The following is an 18292-nucleotide window of genomic DNA, read 5'->3' as shown; positions in this document are numbered from 1 at the left end:
CAACTGACTATATGGAAAGACAAACTTTTTTGTTTGTTTGTTTGAGACAGTCTTGCTGTCACCCAGGCTGGAGTGCAGTGTTGTGATCTCAGCTCATTGCAACCTCCACCTCCTAGGTTCGAGCAATTCTCCTGTCTCAGCCTCCTGAGTAGCTGGGATCACAGGTGCCTGCCACCACATCTGCCTAATTTTTGTGGGGTTTTTTTGTGTGTGTGTGTGTTGTTTTTTTGTTTGTTTGTTTATTTTATTTTATTTTTTTTGAGACGGAGTTTCGCCCTTGTTACCCAGGCTGGAGTGCACTGTCACGATCTCGGCTCACCGCAACCTCTGCCTCCTGGGTTCAGGCAATTCTCCTGCCTCAGCCTCCTGAGTAGCTGGGATTACAGGCACACGCCACCATGCCCAGCTAATTTTTTGTATATTTTTTAGTAGAGACGGGGTTTCACCATGTTGACCAGGATGGTCTCGATCTCTCGACCTCGTGATCCACCCGCCTCGGCCTCCCAAAGTGCTGGGATTACAGGCTTGAGCCACCGCGCCCGGCTAATTTTTGTGTTTTTGATAGAGATGGGGTTTCACCATGTTGGCCAGGCTGGTCTCTAACTCCTGACTTCAAGTGATCCGCCCACCTCAGCCTCCCAAAGTGCTGGGACCACAGGCGTGAGCCACTGTGCCCAGCCAAGACAAACTTTGAAGCTAACAAGAGAATAGAGTAGATTATGTTTTGAGATGTTGGCTTGCTTGTTTGTGTTTAAATAAAAGATAGCAAAATAACTCTGATATTTTGTAAATTCTTGTTACCAAGTTCAGGAAACAAAGGTCAATAGATGAAAGAAGGTGTTTAAGAGGTCCTCAGTGGTGGGAACTTGTTGAATTGGAGAAGGACATAAGATTAACAGTATCTAACAAGGAGCTTGGAGACAGGGGGAGCATGGAGGAAGCAGAGGGGAATGAACGTGTCCCATCAGTGTGGGGCTGGGAGGTCTGAGCCAGGTCTTCTCACACCAGCATTTTTTGCGCTGATCTGTCCACTCACGTCTGCGACCCTGGCTCTGCCCACAGAGGACACAGCTTCCTGAGAAAGAGAAAACAAAGATTTCCTCCAGCAGGATAAAGAAGATGATTTTTAGGATATCTAAAAGAAAGGCCTCATATTTTAGCTGCTCTTTACAAGCTATTCCCTCAAGTGCTGATGTCTTCTAGAGTATCCGTTCTTTGAAGGCATCTCCTTATTGCTCACTCATCTTTTTACATTTTAGACTCAAGATTTAAAATGGAAAGGAAATAACCCCCAAAATATAAACAACTTAAACGCTGGTTTTAAGACAACGTATCTACAAAAAGCAATTCTGTTTACAGACTTTACATTATTCATAAAATAAAAAGCTCTGTTTACTAATAATGAACCACTCCAACTTTATGTATTTTTTTAATGGTCAGCCTTTATTTGACATTCTAAACCCTGTAAATCTGGGATGGGCTGGCAAATTCAATCCACAGACTAAAACTGCATTATAATACTATAAGGCTTATATCCTGTTTAGAAGTCATGGAGCCAGGATTTGAGCCCTGCTTATGTCAATGGAACCGGTGCCTATTTCGGTTTATAAGCTCTAACAAATTGATCTATTCAAGTAAAGTTATAATTTTCAACTTGCATATTTTTTTCTGGTGGAAAGCTGCACAATCCAAAACAGTTCCCTTTAAAACTAGTAGTAAATTTCTGGTTAAAACAAGATATTTAATGGGAGTTTAAATGATGAATATAATGCTGTTGGTTGGCTTTATATGAAATTAACCATATTGCATGAGCTGATTCATCACCTCCTGTCCACTGTGTGACAAGATGCAAATGACACATGAGATGGTGACCTTCAAGCCAAGCCAGTGACAAGAAAGGATGGCAACATATCTCCAACTATGGGACAGAAAACACCCAAGACCTCAAAGCAACCTGTACAATAAATATTAGCAGAATAGTTCTAGGGTCTCTTGAAATAAAACATATTGAGGACAAGAAATTTTTTTTAACTTTTTTATGCATACAAGGAATGAATGACTTAGTATTATTGAAAATATATGTAAAAATCAGATCTTGTTAAAGTGAGTTGGTGAAGTTGTTCAAAGCAATTTGCTGCACAGTCTTTAAGGAAGAAATGAATCAATTTTTTAAAAAAATTATTAAAGCCTCTATTTAGGCCTTGTAATAAGTATGGTAGCTGGTAATAGTCATTTTCTGATAATAAAATAATCCAAAAAATTATAATACCTGTTGAGCTAGTTTGATATTTAAGATTATGTGGTGTTGTTAAAGTTCAAAAGAACACGAATGTGCAGATCTATTTTTTCTGGCATTTTTAGGCAAATGCAGACAAACATGAATATTTACTGTTTTGCTAACCCTTTGACATGAATACAACACAAAAAAAATTTTAGAAATTTAGGCTAATTTTTAAAGCATAATACGTTGACAAAAATGTTATGTGCTGATGGTCTGAAAGCTTTAGCAGGAAGAAACAGAGGATATTGGTCCCAGAAAATCCTTCGGGGAAAACAATTTCTCTGTATTTAGGAAGATACTTAAAAACACCAATTGTGAAAATGTTGGCATCTTTCAAGACACTACTGAATAATACTACACAAAAGTCTAATGAGGTTGAGGGTCATGTATTCGCACTTCACAGATGAGGAAACCCAGGCTTTGATGGCTCCAGCCACCTTCGCGGGCAGCTGAAGCAGGAGGAAGCAGGGAGGGCTCACCGAGGGCTTTTTCTGACCTCCGCCCTCCACCCGCTGAACTCTGCCTTTCCACAGTGGCTCTGGTTCTGTGTTCGCCACAGTGCGGCCAGAGCAGTCAGGGGTCACTGCATGGCACCTGTCTGTGAGGCATGCCAAAGGTTATTTGTTAACTTTGTTGAGTAGCAGTGAATCACCGAGGTCTGTAAGTTACAAAGTATGCAGTTCTCCCCAGGAACTCACTCTTTTCCCCTGTGTGTTCCGGCGCTTCTGAGCAGAAGCCGCAGAGCTGCAGTTGGCTGCTATAGGAGTGATCCACACATATAAGTCACGTGTGCACGTGTGTCACCACAGAAAAACAGGTCACGCAAACACGGCTGGAAACCAGCAGGCCGGGGCCCGGGGCAAACATTTCAGTGCCACAGACAACGTGAAGGTAAGCTCCCCTGGGGTGACTTGTCAAAGGTCTGTCACCTGGACTTTGACAGGCTCCGAAGCACAGGTCACTCAGGTGTGAAAGTCTACATGGATTCAGTACAGGCCTTTTCATTAAATGCCTGTACAGCAGAGAAAAAGAGCAATCTGCTCACAGCAGGTGACAAACACAAGGAAATCACCATGCTAGGAGAGGGAACCTGTGGACAGGTTCAGTAAGGGTGGCACTTTATTTAACCTCTGTTACAGCACACTTTTCTGATTGTAAAATTGAACTATGATCATTTTTGTTTCTTTGAGACAGTTTCACTCTTGTTGCCCAGGCTGGAGTGCAATGGCACGATCTCGGCTCACGGCAACCTCTGCCTCCTGGGTTCAAGCGAGTCTCTTGCCTCAGACTCCTGAGTAGCTGGGATTATAGGCACCTGCCACCACACTCTGCCTTTGTGTGTGTGTGTGTGTGTGTGTGTGTGTGTGTGTGTGTGTGTGTGTATTTTTGGTAGAGACTAGGTTTCACCGTGTTGGCCAGGCTGGTGTCGAACCCTGACCTCAGTTGAGCAACCCTCCTTGGCCTCCCAAAGTGCTGGAATTAAAGGCATAAGCCACCATGCCCCGCCATTATTTCCTAGATTAAAGTTATTTTTTCAATATTTAAAGACATTCAAAAATACAATAATATAAATTCTACAAGCATCTTTGAAATTTGTGTGTGTGTATACATAAAATGAAAATATAAGATTATAGATTTTCCCATGTCACCTATGCCTCCATTACTTTTTCTCTGATATATACATGCATATATATATCTTCTGCCCCTCCCCCACCCTGTGTCTCTCTCCCTGCTGTTCAAATTACTTTCTCTGTTATTTGAATAGAAAGGTTTCTTTGTATAAAGTTCTAAAGCGTTTATTTGGTCTTTCCTTGTATATGTCTTAACAATTTTCCTCTAACAAGTCCCTTCCTGATAACACTGCTAACTATCATTTTAATAATTAGAGTGTTGATTAGAACTAATAGAGCATTTCCAGGTTCATCCATGTCCCTACTCATCGTTTTTGATGGCTGCATAATATTCCATGGTGTATATGTACCATATTTTCCCTGTCCAGTCTATCATTGATGGGCATTTGGGTTGGTTCCAGGTCTTTACTATTGTAAACAGTGCTGCAATGAACATTCGTGTGCACGTGTCCTCATAGTAGAATGTTTTACAATCCTTTGGATATATACCCAGTAATGGGATTGCTGGGTCAAATGGGATTTCTATTTGTAGGTCATTGAGGAATGGCCACACTGTCTGCCACAATGGTTGAATTAATTTACACTCCCACCAACAGTGAAAAAGTGTTCCTATTTCTCCACATCCTCTCCAGCATCTGTTGTCTCCAGATTTTTTAATGATCGCCATTCTAACTGGTGGGGGAGGGACAGGGGGGTGGGGAGGTGGGAAGAGATAGCATGGGGAGAAATGACAGATACAGGTGAGGGGAAGGAAGGCAGCAAACCACAATGCCATGTGTGTACCTATGCAACAATCTTGCATGTTCTTCACATGTACTCCAAAACCTAAAATGCAATAAAAATAAATAAATAAAAAAGAACGAATAGAGGAAAGGATGAAAAACAGCTGTTTGCTACTTAAGGAAGAGGGGCGAAGAGTAAGGGAGATGATAGTATTGACAATGTTGCCCAATTGGTATTTTTCAAATGAGAAATAAGTTTTAATGGAAGAACCATCCAATGAGAGTGAAATATACTCAATGTCCATCAACAACATATACATTTCACACAGTTCATACTTTATTGAAAATATTCTCCTACCATAAAATAAATTTCAGAGAAACACAGTGAGCTTTCTTATGAATTAATCCTAATGCCTGAAATCCTAGGAGCTGAGAAACAAAAAATAAATAAATAAAACTATGTAAACACCTAATACTGCTGAGCAACCTGGCTTAGCCCTTAAACAACTTTTCCTTGTTTGAAAACGTTCAGAAAGAAACTACTGTGAAATTTATGTAAGTATTTGCCCTCTGGGTAGTGCTATGATATTTTAATGACCGGTTACACAGAATGGTGACGGAAGCCAATCACAGAGTCTTCAGGGCTATGCCTTCCTCTCCTTCCTCATGGACAGGAACAGGAGCGCGCACACACACACACACGTGTGTGTGTGTGAATGCTGACTTAGCTAAAGTGGATCCTTGACAAATATTCTATTTATTTAAAAAAATTTAAATGTATTTAAGCCTTGATGAGGAAGAGTCTCTCTCTTGCTTCTCTTGGTTTGTAAACTCCAGTGCATGTTTTAAATAGACAATCAGCACTAGGTAGTTTAGACTGGCGGAGATACCATAGGGAACAGAGGCACAGCCTACGAACCTAAAATGGGGAATCATTACAGATAAAACATGACGGGATCCAAACCCTTTCCCGTAAGGGATGTTGAAGCCAAACCAAACCTTATTATGCTCTGCTTTGAAGAGCATAATAAGGAAAAACTGGGTTAACTTTGGTTTTGCTGCTTTTAAATCATCATTAATCTGCAGTATCTGCCCTTCTGAATCCTTATAATAGCGAGGTGCTGTAAGAGAAAGGCCAGACCCACCAAAAGTTGACCGGCAAACACTTACTGAGTGCCTATCACATACCATGTAGAAACAAGCCAACCAGCAGCTCCTTGGGCGTCTCTCCAACAGGTAATGCTTGGAATCCTGGTTGCAACAACATGGGATACTCTGCTTAATTACAAACGCCAGTGTCAGGAAATGGATTTTTCCACGTCTCCTACTCCTACAAGTTTCCTTTTTCTTCTACAGAAAGGTGTCTTGTAATTTGGCACATTACTTTGGGAAATCTGTGATCACACTTGTCATTAATTACCTATTTGACAAGGTAAATAGTAACTCCTGTGTAGGCATCCATGGATGGTCAGTTTGCCCATCTATAAAGACTAAAGACAGGGATGACCAAAAGACAGAACCAAAAACCACTCCCAACTGGGGTACCCGGAAGAGAAACAGAAAGTCAGCGTGGCATGTGCTCAAATACGCACCATCGGCCGGGACGTGGCGCTCATTTCAAGACACCCTGTCCGTTTGCATTGATTCTGCCTGAACTATTCACAAGTTCATTCACAAGGATGAGCCCAGATGTGAAAGAAGCTGAGCCAGGAGTCACACTGGCTGGAAGGTTTGCTTTTTGTCTAAAAGTGATTAATAAGCAAACAAGTTAATACTATTAAAAAAGTCATCTAAACAGTACAAACCCGCAAAATAACCACCGACAAGAAAGGGGTTTACTGAGAGTGAGGATAGTTCTGGTTTCAAAGTCTCCTCCACTCCCAGCCCGCCCTTTGGGGTGTAGTGACCTGTGTGCCTTAATCACAATGAATGGCACTCCCCTCTGTGTGCTGGGCCCCACCACTTAGTGTGTAACATTGTTGTGGAACCAAATGTAATGCCCCAACACATAGCTGGTGCACAGCAGGGAACAGCGTGTCGTGCGCATTAGCAGGAGCACTGCAGACACCCACCCGCCTCAGCAGAGGTGGTCTAGTCAGGAATGGGCACGTCACCCAATTCTGGGCCATGGGAAGGTGAGGCACCTCCTGCTAGGGCCGGCCTCTGGATACAGGAGAGAGACAGGGCGATGTCTGCTCCCTTGTCTGCCCAGGGAGTTGTGCCTGGAGTTGACAACTGGGGATGAATGTTGTCACCTGAATCCTAAGAACGGCAGCGCAGAGAGAAGGAAAGGGCCTGCATCTTGCTAATGCATCTGCACTGTCTGTGTGTCTGTGTACCTTACCTCTGAAATTCTTGTTATATGAGGATTCAAGCAAGGTTTCTACTATCTTCCCAGGAAAAAACACCCCAAATGATTCAATCAGCACTTAAATGTGAGTGTGGGGAGGGGACGTTGAGGGGAGATGTCACAGCTGTTGTAAGGACTCTGAAAATTTCATTCAACAGCATGGAATCCGCTCTGAGAGCACTGGCAGCATAGCTCATTCAGGTGTGTAGGGAACTGTTCCCCATTCCCTCTCAACCTCAGGCTCCAAAACTATCAGAACAAAGAGCCCCCAACTCAGACTTTCAGTTGCTAAAGATATGTAGCACTGTTATGAGGTCACAGTCACATCAAGTGGGGGTCTCCATCCCAGTGCCGAGAGACAGCCATCATCAGTGAAGGACCCCGCAGCACCTGGCACGTGAGTTCCACGCATTCCTCGTAAAGCAGGGCTTGAAGGCTTTGCACCTGGTCAGAAAATCATTTTTTCAATGAAATGAAAATATTTATATTGAAGTAAGTGCAAGTTCAGATACAGTTACAAGAAATGATACAGGCAGATCTCACACACATTTGTCTAGTTTCTCCAGCATTCACGTCTTGCAAAGCTGTGGTACCACCAGGATGTGGGTATTGATACCGTCAAGATTCAGAGCATTTCCAGCACCACAACCATGCCTCCTGTTGCATTTTTTAATAGGACTCATGTCCCTCCCCACTGCTCCCATCCTTGACCCCGGCAAGCAGTAAGCTGCTCTCAAAAATCATCAGTATAATTTTGTCAGTGCAATAACATTGAATAAAAGGAATCACGTAGCATGTAACCTGTTGGGATTGGCTTTTTCTATGTTGCACATGTTTCTCTGGATATTCATGTAAGCTGCCGCTTGTATGAATAGTTCATTCATTTTTATTGCTGAGTACAGTTCCATAGTGTAGATGTACCACGGTTTGTTTAACCATTTACTTGCTGAAGAATATCTGGGCTGTTTCCAATTTGGGGCTATTACGAATAAATCTGCCATGAACATTTGGGTACCGATTTTTGTGTGAAATGAAAAGAAATTTTCACTTCTCTGGGATAAATGCTGAGGATTGCAATTTCTTGTTGGTATGATAGTTGAGTGTTTAGTTTTTTAAGAAACCTCCCAACTATTTGCAAGAGTGGATGTGCCATTTTATGTTCCTACCTGCCATGTATGCGACCCAGTTTCTCTGTATCCTCATCAGCATTTGATGTTGCAGTATTTTTTTTATTTTAACCATTCTGATATGCGTAGAATGATCTCTCTCCTGTGGTTTCCATTTGCATTTCCTCATTGGCCAATAGTGTCGAGAACAGCTTCTCATGTGCTTATTTGCCATCTACATATCCTATCCGGTGAAATTTCTATTCATGACTTTTTCTATTTCTAAACATTTGGTGGTCAGGGGGAGAAGGCTCATTGCTTTTGAGTTTTGAGAGTCATAACATTGTTTTAGCTGTTATATTTATTTTGCCTTTCTATATACAGTTTAGAATAATCTTATCTATATCTACAAAAATTTTTGCTGAGATTTTGATGGGAATTGTGTTGAATGTGCATATCAATTTGGGTAGACTTGGCTCCTTGACTTTGTTGAGTCTTCCAATTCATAAACATGGTATGTCTCTCCATTTATTTGGATCTCTGATTTCTTGCATCAGTGTTTTGTAGGTTTCTGTATACAGTGCATGTTTTGTGTGCATTTTTGTGGTTATGCATCTTTAATTTTGTTGTTCATGTGGCAGTATAAATATTACAATAAATATTACTATATAGAAATATAATTGATTTCTGTATGCTGATCTTGCACCTTGTGAACTTGAATTCACTTAGTTCTTGAAGAGTTTTTTTTTATTGATTCCCTGATTTTTTTTAAGGAGACAATCCTGCCATCTGTAAAGAGGAAGAATCGTGATTTTTTTTCTTTCTGATTTACATGCCTTTTATTTTCCTTTCCTGCCTCATTTTAGTGACTACACCTTCCAGAGCCATGCGGAATTCGAGCAGTGAGAGCAGACATGCCAGGCTTCTTCACAGTCCCAAGGGAAGGCAAGCTGTCTTTCACCATGAGTATGTCAACTGCAGCATGTCTTGTAGATGATCTTTATGTGAGATTTTAAAAGTGTTCCTGTGTTCCTATTTTTTGGTAGTTTTTATCCCGAGTGTTAAGTTTTATCAAATGCTTTTTCTGACTCTATATGATCATGTGATTTTTCTTCTTAGCCTGTTAATATGGCATATAACCTTGGGCAGTGTTGGAATGTTGAACCCGCCTGGCCTCCACACTAGGTTATGGTACATAATTCATTTTATACATTTCTGATTTTGCTTTGTTGCTGTTTTGTTAGGATTTTTGAGTCAGTATTCAAGGGGCATAGTGGGCTGCAGTTGCTTGCTGTCGTCTTGATTTCATCTGGTTGCAATTTCAGTATGATGACTTGGGTAGGGTCTTTTCCTTTCCTATTTTCTGGAATAGGTAGTTTACTGTTTATACTAATTCTTCTTCAAAGGTTGAGTAGCATTCTCCATGGAAACCCTCCGTGCCTCAAGATTTTTCAGGGAGAGTAAAGGTTTAATTAATTGAATTTTTCAAATGGAATGTTCTTAATATTTATAGGGTTATGCCAATTATATATCTTATAATAAATGAATTGTGACTTTTTTCTAAGAAACTGTCCATTTCATCTATGTTGTAAAATGTGTGTGTGTCCGTGTGTGCCTGTGTGTGTGTGTATGTGTGTGTGTGTGTGTGAATTGTTCATTTTATAATCTGTCATTTTGATACTGCAGAGTCTATGGTAGGTGTTTTCTAACATGAACTTCAAAACTCTTATAGCTGCTACCCATTACTCAGTTCCAAAACCACCTCCACGCTTTTGGGTACCTGTTACAGCAGCAACCCACTCCTCGGTACCAAGTTTTGTCTTAGTCCATTTGGACTGCTGTAAGAAAAAACCATAGAGTGAGTGGCCTGTGAACAACAGACCTTTAACTGACCACAGTTCTGGAGGCTGGGAAGTCCAAGATCAAGGCACTGTCCAACTTAATGTCTAGTGAGGGCCTGCTTCCCGGCTCACCAACGGCACTGTCTCACTGCATCCACACATGATGGAAGGGACTCTCCGGGGCCTCTTTCATAAAGCCACTAATCCTATTTATGAGGGCTCCAACTCTCCTAACCTAATCAACTCCCAAAGACCCCACCTCCTAATATCATCACTTTAGGAGTTAAGTTTCAACAGGAGCTTTGGAGAGACACAGACATTCAGACCGCAACATCAGGGAACTCACCACAGCTCCCGTGGGTCCTGAGGCCACCCAGCCAGTCACCTTCTTCTCTCCACCTTTGAGTCTTCCTTTGTTTGATCTCTAATGTGCATTGCATCTAGCTGCTCTTGGTGAGAGGAATAGGGAAAGCACATTTAACTCGCCTTCCAGGAAGCACGGGTGCCACTCGAACATCTCGTCTCTGCAGCCACATCAGCACCAAACAAAGAAGATGACCTCTTTCTAGACAACTCAAGCTAAAGAAGGGCATTCTGGAGCTGCCTGCACAGCTCGCTGCCGTGGCCTCTCCCAGCCCCGTCCTCAGTCCCTACCTGTCTTGATGGGACACCATTTCTGGTTTGATTTTAGATTGATTATTTGATTCGGTTTGTTGTTTTTTTCAGAGAGGATCATGTCATTTCTCAGAAGTAAGAATTTAATGTTTCCCAAGTCTCAGAATGAATTCCCAGTTTTTTTTCAGAACACAGAGGCGTTAAATAAGTTAATTCAACTAAGCTATCCTAATTAATTAATTAACAATTCAGTCTAGTCACCCTAAACAAATCAGTTACCTAGTTCATAAAGAAATGGAATGAATAATAAGCATATAAATAAATTAGGCCGGGCGCAGTGCAGTGGCTCAGGCCTGTAATCCCAGCACTTTGGGAGGCCGAGGCGGGTGGATCACGAGGTCAAGAGATGGAGACCATCCTGATCAACATGGTGAAACCCCGTCTCTACTAAAAATACAAAAAATTAGCTGGGCATGGTGGCGCGTGCCTGTAATCCCAGCTACTCAGGAGGCTGAGGCAGGAGAATTGCCTGAACCCAGGAGGCGGAGGTTGCGGTGAGCCGAGATCGTGCCATTGCACTCCAGCCTGGGTAACAAGAGCGAAATTCGTCTCAAAAAAAAAAAAAAAAAAACAAAAACAAAAACACACGCACATAAATAAATAAATACTCAGCTAAACTACCCTAGATCTCAAGCCACCCATGGTATTGATCAATGCATATTAGTGAGCATTAAATGTGGCAGCACCCAGTCACCTCTTTTTACTTCTGTGTAAGCATTCCAGGTGCTTGTATAAAGGTATTTTAGTTTCCACTGAAATATCATCAGTGAACAGCTTAGATGATTATTCCAAAGGAAAAGACCTCTCACTAACATAAAGCTCGCCTCCTGGCGTGGGGGGGGGGTTCTCCCTGATATGCAGGTGACAGAAGTGTTCCAGCAGAGCTCCAAGCATGTCCTCTGAGAGTCAGTGGCCCCGTACCAAAGTCTATGTGAACAAGATTAGAAAAAGAATGCAATTTGACAAAGAGGTTTTTGATTCTCAAGGCGTTAGGCTGTACAGAAGAGAATTTTAAAAATGTAACAATTGGTGCATACCTGAGGTTACCAAGATAAAATCTTCTAGGGACTAAGCATTGGATTCGTGAATGTGGAAGTGGATGTGCCCAGTCCTGCTGTGCTGAGGGAAATACAAGTGCATTGCGGAGAAGAGCCCTGCCCATCCTTGCTCCTAGGCCCCTGTCAGCAGTCTGAAAGGGTCCCCTTGGAAATGTCAGCTCTGCAGCCTCAGGGTTTTTTGTTCCATGACACTGCCAGTCCTTCAAACATAGAAGGAGGTGGTTAGGCACGTGGCTCACACCTGTAATTTCCAGCACTTTGAGAGGCTGAGGCAGAATGATTGCTGGAGGTCAGGAGCTCGAATAGCCTGGGCAACATGGGGAGACCCCATCTCTACAAAACGTGTATTTTTTTTTAAATAGTTGGGCATGGTGACATGTGCCTGTAGTCCCAGACACTCTGGAGGCTGAGGTGGGAGGATCACTCAAGCCCAGGAGGTCAAGGCTGCAGTGAGCCGTGATTACTGCACTCCAGCTTGGGCGACAGAGCAAGATCCTACCTCAAAAGAAAAATGGAGGCATAGGGGCTTGGGTGGGACTCAGAAGGATTCCACTTCTGAATCATTCCTTCCCAGGCAACTGCTTTTCAGAAGACATGCAAATTCATTAGAATAAATGGTTCCCAAGTCTTGCTGAAGTTAGAATCACATCTGGAGCATTTAAGAAATACATTTTCAGGGGACACTTCCCAAACACGTTTATGAATTACACTCTCCTACACCAGGATTTGGGAGTCTTTATTTCTCAAAAGTGTCCACCGCAATTCTAATGAGCCAGGGAAGGTGTGAAAGCCACAGGCATCACCAGATTCCTTTATCTTTAAGATTGTTACCAGCAAAACCTACAAGCAAAAACCGACTCCAGACTCCCAGACTTGCTAATTCCTCGTCTCACCCCGTGACTCATAAGGCACAGCTACAGGGTTTGTGATCAGAACCCAGAGAGTTCTCATCAGAAGAGGGGTGGAGGGGCTCACTGACTGGCTGTGGACGGTGAAGGAGGTAAGCATGCAGCCCTACCTGAAAGCCACTCTTTGGTAAAGCAGCGTATACTTTGTGACGCTAGCACACAGCTCTGGAAACAAGACATTTCTGGGTGAGTTGACTTAAATCTGACATGAAGCAGTCCTTGGAGACAGGGCCTTGGTCAGCTTCAGAGGCCAGAATAACTCACTGGCCACTCAGATAAGATCCCGGGGAAAGGGAAAGAAGGGAGGTGTCGGCGGGGGCAGCACCCCCAGGGCTGTGGACAAGGAGGAGGAATTATGGTTTCCACAGCTGGCTCAGCCAGCAGAAAGCAGGGGCTGGCAGGCATGTGGCTTTTTATCTGCATTCTGCTGCCTGGTAGAAATGTTCAGGGGAGAGTCTGCTTTACAAAGAGCGAGTTGAATTTTCAGCCACGGATGTGAGTGAAAGCTCTTCTCTCTCTCTGTCTCTTTTTTTTTCTTCTTCTTTTTTTCTGGGTTCCATGGAAGTCTCCAGAGCACAGATCCTTATCCAAGCCAGAAAAAGAGAGTGTGTGCGAAGCCTTCACGAGCAAGGCCTGTGGGTTTGGGCCAGGAACAGGAATTCCCCGCACAGACACTGAGTCGGCGGCCTGAGACAGGAGCGGCGGCTCCACAGAAAGCCACTCTGTTCCCTGCCACCAAGGACTGCTTGCAGGGCACACACATGGAGCCGCGGAAAGAAGGGATATTTGAAAAAGAGTGTTTTTTTTCCTAGAATACACAGTGCTCTTATTTCCTTAGGGGTGCAGTAAAACCAGCCATGAATAGATGGCCAAACGCAGCTAAGAGGCAGCAAGCGTGTTTATCGCTACAGGCTGGGACTGCTGGGATGGGTCGCCGGGACAAACTTTGAATACGTCAATAAATCATAATGAAGGATTAAAATAAGAAAGAATTTGCTAAACACGTCTGGAAGGAGGCTTTCATGCTGCTATTTTTTCCCTACCAACTGCTGCTAAGAGACTTGACTGGGCTTTTTGAATCCAACAGAAAATGTGTATGTGTTGGAGGTGGAAGGGAAAGGGAGGGGTGGGGAGGCAGCTCATGCTCGGGGCTTTGGTCTACATGGGTTTTTGAGGTCAAGGAAGATCCAGTTGCTAAATCTAAGTGCCGATCTTATGTTAAACAAACAAAGAAAAAAAACAAGAACCTATCCTCAGAACATGTGAATTGTTAGCAAAAGGATTTATTGCCATACGTCATCTGTCTTCTATTTCATTAAAATTTAAGAATTAATTTTCTTTAAAAAAAAAGCAGGAAAAAACTCATCAGTCGTTTTAAAAATGATGAAATATCCTGTGAGTACAGGAACTGTTGGATGATCGTGGGCTCAAGGAAGTGGCAGCTACCCCGGTCCACAGGGACGTATGCCCCAGGGCCTCCGGCTCCTTTGTTGGAACAGAAAAATACCCTATTTGGTTCAAGGTGGAGTTGAGTCAAGCAAGAGTGAGGGGGCTTCTCCCGCCCAGGACCCAGTTCTTCCTGCAGGCTGGCCCAACCTCCCTTGAGCACATAACATCCGTCTCAGGCAGCCAGCCTCCATGAGCACCCGGGCCTGCCTGCCCTCTGAATCCAGCGGCGGCAGGCAGGTAGGTATGGTGTTGTGTCCTCCACTGAAATGGGTTTTCTCAAAATCCTAAGTTCCGAGCCGAATTGTGTCCCCTAAAAACACACATATTGAAGCCCTAACCCCCCCAGACCCTCATGCTGTGACTGTATTTAAGAAAGTCTTTAAAGAGACAGTTTAGGTAAAATAAGGTCATTAAAATGGGTCCTAATTCAATATAACCGGTGGGTTTTTGTTTTTGTGAGACAGAGTCTCACCCCGTTGCCCAGGCTGGAGTACGGTGGCACAATCTTGGCTTATTGCAACCTCTGCTTCCCAGGTTCAAGCGATTCTCCTGCCTCAGCCTCCTGAGTAGCTGGGACTACAGGTGCCCACCACCATGCCTGGTTAATTTTTATTTATTTATTTATTTTTTTAGGGACTGGGTTTCATCATGTTGGGCCAGGCTGGTCTCGAACACCTTACCTCAGGTGATCTGCCTGCCTCAGCCTCCCAAAGTGCTGGGATTACAGGCATGAGCCACCACACGTGACCAACTGGTGTTTTTGTAAGAACAGATGAAGAGATAGACAGGTACAGACAGAGGGAAAATCATGTGAAGACACAGGATAAGACAGCCGTCTGCAAGCTACATCTAGAGGCCTCGGGAGAAACCAATCCTGTTGACACCTTACCCTTGACCTTCTGGCCTGCAGAACTGTGAGGGAATGCGTTTCTGTTGTGTGAGCCCCCCAGTTTGTGGCGCTTTGTTATGGCAGCCTTGTAAACTAAAACAGCTTCCTATGTCTCAATGGCACGTACATTCATGCCTTGAGCGAAAGAGGAGCTCAAAGCCTGTCTGTCGGTGTATCAGTTCAATCCACCCATGGGAAGCCAGGAAAAAAGACACACACAAAAAAAGAAAAACAGGAAGAAGAAACAGAAAGAAAAATAAAATAGCAGGCTTAAGCTTTAACAATTCAATAATTACATTAAACTTAGTTTAAGTGGTCTAAATATGTGTTTAAGATAGACAGGCAGGGCACAGGAGTCACACCTGTAATCCCAGCACTTTGAGAGACTAAGGCAGAAAGATTACATGAGATCAAAAGTCTAAACCAGCCTAGGCAACATAGCAAGACCCCATGGCTATAATTTTTTTTTTTAATTAGCCAGATGTGATGATGTGCATCCACTGTTCCAGCTACTGACAAGGCTGACTTGGAGGACAGCTTGAGCCCGGGAGCTTGAAACTGCAGTTAGCTGTGGTCACTTCACTCCAGCAGGGCTGCGCAGGAAGACCCTGTCTGAAATCATTAATTAATCAGTTAAAATATATTGGCAGAGTGGATTACAAAAACACAACCCAAGTATTTACTGCCTACAAGAAACTCACTGCAAATACAATGGTATAGGTAAATAGAAATAATAAGATGGAAAGGATATGGCACACAAGCATCAATCAAAATAAAGGAGAAATAGCTATGTTAATATCAGATGAAATTGACTTCAGAGCAAAGAAAACGACCAGTTACAGAGAAGAACATGACATAATGACAGAAGTGTCCAGCTACTAGGAAGGCATAACAATTCTGAATGTGTGTATCAATCAACAGAGATGAGTGTTACATGAAGCAAAATCTGATAGAATTGGAAAAAGAAATAGCAAACCCTCAGCTGCAGTGGGAGGGTTCACCACACACCCTGCCTCAATATTTGATAGAACAACTAGACAGAAAACCACCATGAATATGGAGGAACTCAATACCACCAACCAACAAAATCTAGCCACCACATCAAGGGAGACTATACCTTCTGTCAGAAAACAAAGCATAACAAATTTTAAAGAATTGACATCGGGCCTGACATGGTGGCTCACGCCTGTAATCCCAGCACTTTGGGAGGCTAAGGCAGGTGGATCATGAGATCAGGAGAGCAAGACCAGCCTGGCTAAGATGATGAAACCCTGTGTCTACTAAAAAAATACAAAAAAATTAGCTGCGTGTGGTGGCAAGGGCCTGTAGTCACAGCTACTTGGGAGGCTGAGGCAGGAGCATTGCTTGAACCCAGGAGGCGGAGGTTGCAGTGAGCTGAGATGGCACCACTGCACTCCAGCCTGGTGCCTGGCAACAGAGTGAGACTCCATCTCAAAAAAAAAAAAAAAAAAAAAAAAAGAATTGACATTATACGGAATATCACTTACAATGGAACCAAAGTAGAAATCAATAATGGAAAAATATCTCCAACCTCTTGAAACTAATGACTACACTTTTAAATAAACCATGAGACGAATAGGAACTCTCAGAAAAAGTAAAAAAATGCATCGAAATAAACAAAAATGAAACAACTACACATCATGGACATAGTGTGTAGAATCCTGGGTTATTGAAGACTCAGGAGGCTGGGAGGGGTGCGAGGGATGATGGGTGAGACATTACCTACCGGTACGACGTACACTATCTTGGTGCTGGTTACAGTCAAAGCCCAGACTTCACCACTACAAAATACATTTGTGAAACAAAACTGCACTTGTATGTACCTCAAACATTTATATAATTTTTTTTAAAGGTGACAAAAAGGAAAAAAATGTGAGACGTGGCTACAACAGTACTGGGAAAGAAATTTATAGCACTAAATGCTTATATTAGAAAAGTGGGAAAGTTTCAGATCAGTAGGCTCCCATGCCAAGACTTGAGAATCCTAAACACAGAGAAAGCAGAGGGAAGGAAAAGAATGGAAACGAACAGAAATCAATGAAATTAAAAACAGAAAAAAAAATAGAGAAAATCGATGAAACAAAAAGCTTTCCTTTGAAAATATCAACAAAATGGACAAACCTTTAGCAAGATTTGCAGAGAAAATAGGACACAAATTACCAAGTATCAGGAATGAAATACAGAATATTACTGTAGACCCTGCAGATATCAAAATGGCAATACAGGCGTAAAATGAACAACTCTGCATACAAAAACTTGACAACTTATATGAAATGGACAAATTCCTTGAAAAGCACAAACTGCTACAACTCACTCATTTGAATAGCCCTGTAACTAGTAAGAAAATTCTATTTGTAACTGAAAGTATCCTAAAAAGGTAATCTTAGACACTGACGGTTTCCATGGAGAACGCTACCAAACACCTAAGTAAGGATTAGCAGCAGTTTTATATACACTCTTCTAGAAAAAGAAGGTACCAAGTCATTCCCAGGCAGAGAGAGCCACAAAGTCTGAGCAAAATGCCAGGATCCAAGAAGACACAGGTCCCCTGAGCCCTCCGTTTCAGGACATACTGAGCTGAGCCATTGCTACTTGAAAGGAATCACAGTGTGTGTCCAGAAAGAGCAATAATGAATGTATACAATTACTATTTGTCAATTAAAAATAAGATTTTTAAAAAGGTAAAGAACAAGATACAGATCGTCTCCAACTCATGATGGTTTGATTTTTTTTGACCTTACAACAGACTTATTGGGGTGGAGAATGCATTTTGGCATACAATATTTTCAATTAACAATGAGTTTATGAGATATAATGTCATCGAAATTAAAATGTAGTCAGGTAAGCATTTCAAAGTGAGCATATGGATAAAAATAATATGAAAACAGAGTAGGCAGGGATAGGGTCTAAATCATAAACATTTTGGATTATAATACATTTCAACCAAATTTTGTGTCAGTTCTTTGAAGTAATTACACATCTAGTAATTTGAACTGCTAGTTGACAAGCAGCTAAGGAGTAACTAATTCTACTCTGTACTTAGTGACATTGATTTGGATATAAGGCAGATGCCGAAGAACCCAAAAATGTTATCTTGAATATGCTCTATGTAAGCTTCAAACCCTGCTTGTGTTACGGATTTAATGCAAGTAATTCTTCATGTGTATTACAAATTTAAATTATAGCCAAGCTAAGCCATGTGATAAGCTGCAGTCTAACGATGCGTTGCAGCTATAAACACAAACGAAACTTTTATTTGTTTTTAAAAAGATAATTCCTTGCTACCAAAAAAGGTCAAGTCTAAACATAATATTAAATGTGGTAAAGTATACAAAGGGAACAAATACATTCATACACCAAT

The sequence above is a fragment of the Saimiri boliviensis genome, chromosome 15, assembly GCF_048565385.1.
Source record: "Saimiri boliviensis isolate mSaiBol1 chromosome 15, mSaiBol1.pri, whole genome shotgun sequence".
Taxonomy (NCBI): Eukaryota; Metazoa; Chordata; class Mammalia; order Primates; family Cebidae; genus Saimiri; species Saimiri boliviensis.
The sequence above is the reverse complement of the archived record's forward strand: the minus strand, read 5'-3'. Positions refer to the sequence as shown.